General features: G+C 46.0%; 1 pseudogene; it reads right to left on the bottom strand.

Annotated features, from left to right (window-relative positions):
* Positions 1-424: 424 nt before the first annotated feature.
* LOC146191554 (uncharacterized) lies at positions 425-3,292 on the bottom strand (annotated as a pseudogene).
* Positions 3,293-6,114: the final 2,822 nt, after the last annotated feature.

Raw genomic sequence — 6,114 nt, 5'->3', positions numbered from 1 at the left:
TTCATAAATTCACTCATCTTGGCATCTAACCTTTCCAAATTTTCCATCCTTTTCTCCATAGCCTGAATAGGGTCGGTGTCTTGAATTTTGCGTTTCACCGGTGGTGGGAGGGACGGCTCTGTGACCATCTTATCCTGTCCCTGCGGCTGTTGACGTACCGCTTGGGAGGTCGTTTGTCTAATGGGTTGTTGCGGAGGAGGTGTTGCCTGCCTCTGTGATTTCTTTAAGTTTTGGATCTCGGACCGCTGCGGTTCGACTATCCCCGTTAAGTTTTCGATCATTTGCTTTAATTTCTCAATTTCCTCGTCTCGTTTACCCCTGTGATTATTTAAAAATTCGGTGGCTGGCAGCCACCGCCAAAAGCGGCGTTGACCTACCGTCCCAGCCCCGAGGGCCAGGAACAGCCACCCTTTACCACCTCAACCTACCAAAAACTGACTGCACCATCCCCTTGCTGGCTAGTCGTGCACCTTTCCTCGTTTTAGTGCTTCCCAACATCGATCATCCTCCACTGAAGATCAGGGTCATTGACGCTTCCTGCACCCGGAATATTTCCCAAGATGAGAACGTAGATTGGTTGCTCTACGCATTTTGCCAATAGCTCTCCGGCATAATAGGGGGTTGACAATAGAATCCTGACTTCCGGCAGGTGCCTAACCGTGCTGTTCACCAGGGTGACAGCGAACGCTTCCCCTATTTGGTCTTCATCCCTCACTGGGCTTCTCCGAACCGAAACTGTATTGGCTACACGGTTTTTAAGTACCAATATATGACGGTCCCCTATTTGTCCACCACTGGCATTGCTGTTTTTGACTTCGCCGTTCTACTGTCCATTCCATTGCCCAGTGGCGTTCGGTCCTCTTTGAGCTGTGGAACTTTAGCTGGTGTGATAAATTCTTTCTTTAAATTAACAACACATGCAGCTCGGTCCTGCGTCCCATATCCGCATTCATCAACAGTATGCCCGCTCCTGTTACACCCCCAACACGCGACCTACCCCCTCCGGGCTGCACTACTAGATCTACAGTAAGCTGCACGGTGTCCCTCCCTGTTACAGAAGAAACATCTGATTGCCACCTTAAACACCCCGCCAGAGGTTCTTGGTTTTGCTGAATTTAATTCTGAAACCTTCTCATTTTATTCCTTCCCCTTACTCATATTCCTGAGACCTTGAGCTTCGAGAAACTGGTTTGCTTTCTCGGCAACCTCTTCTAATGAACACAAATTTCTTTCAGGAATACCCCTAGGTTTGGACTGCAGCATACAAGGAACTGCTCTGTCACCAGTTTGTCACGCACGCCTTCAAAACTCTTTTGTGTGTCCGACATCTCAAGCCACCCATCGAAATAATTTATTTATTTATTTATTTATTTATTTATTTATTTATTTATTTATTTATTTATTTATTTAAAATACCTTCAGGGTACAGATGTACGTTGCAGAGGGGAGGGGCGCATACAGCATATATATATATATATATATATATATATATATATATATATATATATATATATATATATATATATATATATATATATAAACAGAAGGTTAATACAATAAGCGTAAAAAATATCTGAAAAACAAAGCATATAAAAAAAGAACAACTCGGTACATGGGTAATTTAGGACGGCGGCATAGGTGTAAAAAAATAATATAAAAATACCATAAGCAAAGCAGTATACAATGAAGAAAAGCAAATAATCATACAATAAGTTTGAATACTATACAAGAAAGTTTGTAGCGCGGATATAATTTTTTTTTCTTCAGTTATACTTGTTAGATATGCCGACAGGTTATTCCAATCAGTACAGGTGCGGGGAAGAAACGAGTTAGAATAGGCTATTGTGTTTGAGTGTGGAATGTTGACCTTTCGACTGTGGTTACGGCGAAATGAAATGTAGGATGGTGGTTGAACCCATAAGAAGTGCAATGTTGAGTTATGGTAGCATATTTTATGAAAAAGTGAGAGGCGGGATAGTTTTCTTTGAGTTGATAACATCGGGAGATGTAAGTATGCTTTCATATAAGTAACGCTGGCTGTTCTTTTATAGTCATTTAAGATGAACCGGGCTGAGCGATTTTGTACTGCCTCAACGGAGTGTATGAGTGTTGCTTGACCGGGATCCCAAACAGATGAGGCGTATTCGAGTTGTGGACGAATATATGTTGTAAACATTAATGATTTTAATGATGACGGTGCAAGGGAGAAATTACGGCGAATGTATCCAAGAGTACGATTAGCTTTAGCGATGATGTAGTTGACATGCGATTTCCAGGTTAGATCACTAGTAATAATTACACCAAGATAACGGTATGACTTTGCAGATTCTGATGGGACGTTATTAAGCATTACATAGGACTTGTTATATTAGTTCTAGATACCCTCATTGATTTGCATTTGTTAATGTTTAATTGTATGTACCATTTACTGCACCATTTGCTAATATTATTAAGGTCATCCTGGATTAATAGGACATCAGAATTATCAGTACGTTTACGGTACAAGACACAGTCATCAGCAAAAAGGCAAATTTTCGAAGAAACACAGGAAGGCAAGTCATTTATGCAAATCAAAAATAAGAGTGGTCCCAGAACCGACCCTTGCGGAACGCCGGACCGGACTGGGACAGAAAGTGAGTTATTTAATTCGCATTCGCATTGGCTAGCCGACAAGCAAACTGCTTAGCGGTTTCGGAATTCTCAGGTTGCGCAGTGCGGAATCTCTCGCGAAACCGCTCTGCTCTTAGCCTGAATCTTTGGAGAAGTGCCTTCTTGACTTGATCGTAATTCATGGATCAGACGCAGGCATCCTACCAAACACATTCAGCGCTTCCCCGACTAAACACATACTCAATGCTGTTGCCCATTCACAGCACTCCCAACCTTGTCCTAAAGCTATCCGTTCAAATAGTTGCAGATATGCGTCCAAGTCATCTGTTTTGTCATTAAAAGGAGCCATCAGCTTCCTCGGACAAACTCTCGTCGATCTAGGCGCTCCTATTTGTACCTCGGAGCCCCGATCGTCATCCGTGCTGCCCTCGCGCTCTCCGATTAACTGCTGCTGTTTCCATAGCAAAAACTTCTCTCGTTCACTTATTATAACCTCGTGTTCCTCTGCGTCCTTTGCTTCACGCGCTTCTTCACGCTCTCGCTCCGCAGCTCCACGCGCATCTGCACGTGCCTGTGCTATTTCCTCTCTTAGCCTTTTCACTTCTTGCTCATAGAGACTCATCGCCTCCTCTCTCCTTAGCCCTAGCTTGAGAGCCACCTCCAATGTCTTCGCCAAGTCCATACAGTCTTCCGTCGGGGCATCCGAAAGATCCGAGACAAATAGAAAATAAAGAAGAAAATGAATCCTGGCAGGCTCGCCACGTGTTTCTTTTTCACGGATATCCGGAGAACGCTCAGGCCGAAAGCATGAACTAGGCGCCAGCCGTACCCACACGGACGCACATTTAACACACACACACACACACACACACACACACACACACACACACACACACACACACACACACACACACACACACACACACACACACACACACACACACACACACACACACACACACACACACACACACACACACACACACACACACACACACACACACACACACACACACACACACACACACACACACACACACACACACACACACACACACACACACACACACACACACACACACACACACACACACACACACACACACACACGCGCGCGCGCGCACGCACGCACGCACGCAAGCAAAAACGAGCACAACCTACAAAGCCTAATGATAGGTTTGGTTTTGTGAGGTTTAACGTCCTCAAGCGAGTCAGGCTAAGAGAGACGCTGTAGCGGAGGACTCCGGAAATTTCGACCATCTGGGGTTCTTTAACGTGCACTGACATCGCACAGCACACGGACGCCTTGTTTTTCGCCTCCATCGAAAAGCGGCCGCCGAGGCCGGGATTCGATCCCGCGCCCTTGGGAGCAGCAGTCGAGCGCCGTAACCACTGCGCCACCCCGGCGGGGTAAGCCTAATGATAAACACGATGCTTCACACGAAGAGATAGGTTTCCACTTTCGAGCTTACAGTTCGAAGCGGGCGACACGTTTCGTGGGTCCAGGAAATGGCGTTTGCGTCGAGGTGGCGTTCGGCTTGCAATTAGCTGGTTTTATTGGCCGCAACCACGGCCGGTCTCGATGGAGAGCGCGCTTGCGAGCGCTCTCCCTCGAGACCGGCCGTGCTGCAACATACGAACTCCCGTTGAAGCGTGGGCTGAAGCAACGTTGACATTCGTGGCGGTGTTGAGGTGATCCTCCTGGGTAATGCAGGGGTACAGTGGTACGAGCTTTGGAGGGGCACCCTAGACGTTCCAGGTAGCTGAGTTGTAGCTCTATCCCCGGAACCAGTTTGACAACAGCAGGGAGTCTACGGTGCAGTGCCGTAGAACATGAAGACACCGGTACAGCAGTCTGCGTTGCTCACCCCCAGCCAAGGCTTCTCTCTCCTCCCGGAGCCTCTGCTTCTATGGCTTCCACCCCCTTGCCTCTCCATATCGCGGGGTAGTTCCTAGCCCTACGGGGCTGGGATGGCAGGCCAACGCCACTTGCGGCGGGGGCTAGCCAGCCACCGAATTTTTATCTGTTGTAGGCCGTCATTGCACCCACCACTGCTTAGGCGGTGGACGGCGGCTGTTGTTGCGGCGCGCGTCTTTCTCTCCCTCTTCTTTTTCTTTCTTCTCTACTTTCTCTCTTCTGTCTGCACGAGGCAGCGAGGCTGGCTCAGCTACAGAGCCAGTAGCAGGCCCGTGCATTTTCTTTTCCTTCTTTCTACAGCGACAACAACAACCATATCGCGCCTTTTTGTAACCTCCGCGCTGATACACGTCAGCCTTATCGTCGTCTTCATTGTCTTCTGTTCACCAGTCAACGCTTGCAATTTCACCGACTAATTCTTCTTCATCTTTTTAATCTTTCGTTGGTCCACGTATTCCTTTTCGCTTTCGCAAAAAGCCTCTGTATTTGGCCTCTTACATGTGACATCCACTCAGCACAGACAGGTTCATAAGGCAAGCGTCTCTCTTCAATAAGACTAGGATTGCGTGAAGCGCAGATGCTGTCATGAATTATGCTGGGAGCTCGATACCGAAGGCCGTCTGGTTGCATTTGGTGCCTGTGTTTGCAGGTGCGCCCTAGAAATTATTGCACAGATGTTAGGCATTATGGCTGAAGTTTTGACCGCAACCAAACGTGAGGAAGGTGCAGTCCAGATTGATATAATGTAATGCACTACTACCGCCTAACGATGAGATTAATGACGCATGAAAATAGTTCTGAGCTTACTACCTTCATCTTTCGCACATGCTTTTTTTTTTTTTTAATAATGGGGCTGAGCGTTTAAAATCGCCCAGACATTGAAGAACATGGTAGTGGAAGGATCCGCTAAATGTCGACATTCGGACTCCTCGGAAGGCGAGGTTGCTACGGCCGTGTCTTCCAAGGAGTCCAAAATGGAGAGAGTCCAAGACGAAAGACTCTAGTTCAATCCCAGGGGCAGCGCCTGGAATTGGGTCGTCCGTCTAACCGCAGAGTTGGCGTGGCGGCGATCTTGTTCTGAAACCTTATGAGAGAGCATCACTCTATACTTTGATATTCTGTGGCAACTACCAGTGATCAATCCTTAAAAAAAAAAAAACTATTACTACATTACAATTTCAAAATAAGGATTTCTAGAACGCGAAAATGGTGATGTGGTTTTCTGTTTCAAAATGTGGAAAGCACGGGTAAAAGTGAGTAATTATGAGGGTAACGAAAAATAGCGGTAGCGAAAAAAGGTAAAAAAGATAGAGTAATTAAAAAGATGGATGAAAACCCTTTTTGTGCAGAAGTCGTATACTATAGTGAAAAGCATTTCTCATTAGAATATCTTCTTTCAGGAAAATATACATATGCGAATCTGTAGCACTTTTAATCCGCATCGCTGAAATGAATTCGAATCCTAGACACGCCGTTTTTCCTCGCTCCCCTTTGTCTTCAAACGTAATTATACCGAACATAAAATAAAATCCTATTTATCAACATTTTGTGTAAGGAGAAAGTTGTTGTAAAAGCTTCAAAAAGCC

This window comes from Amblyomma maculatum, chromosome 4 (genome assembly GCF_055883805.1).
Source record: "Amblyomma maculatum isolate TAMU_Amacu chromosome 4, ASM5588380v1, whole genome shotgun sequence".
NCBI classification, from domain to species: Eukaryota; Metazoa; Arthropoda; class Arachnida; order Ixodida; family Ixodidae; genus Amblyomma; species Amblyomma maculatum.
Note: the sequence above shows the minus strand (reverse complement) of the source record. Positions and strands in the feature narration are given on the sequence as shown.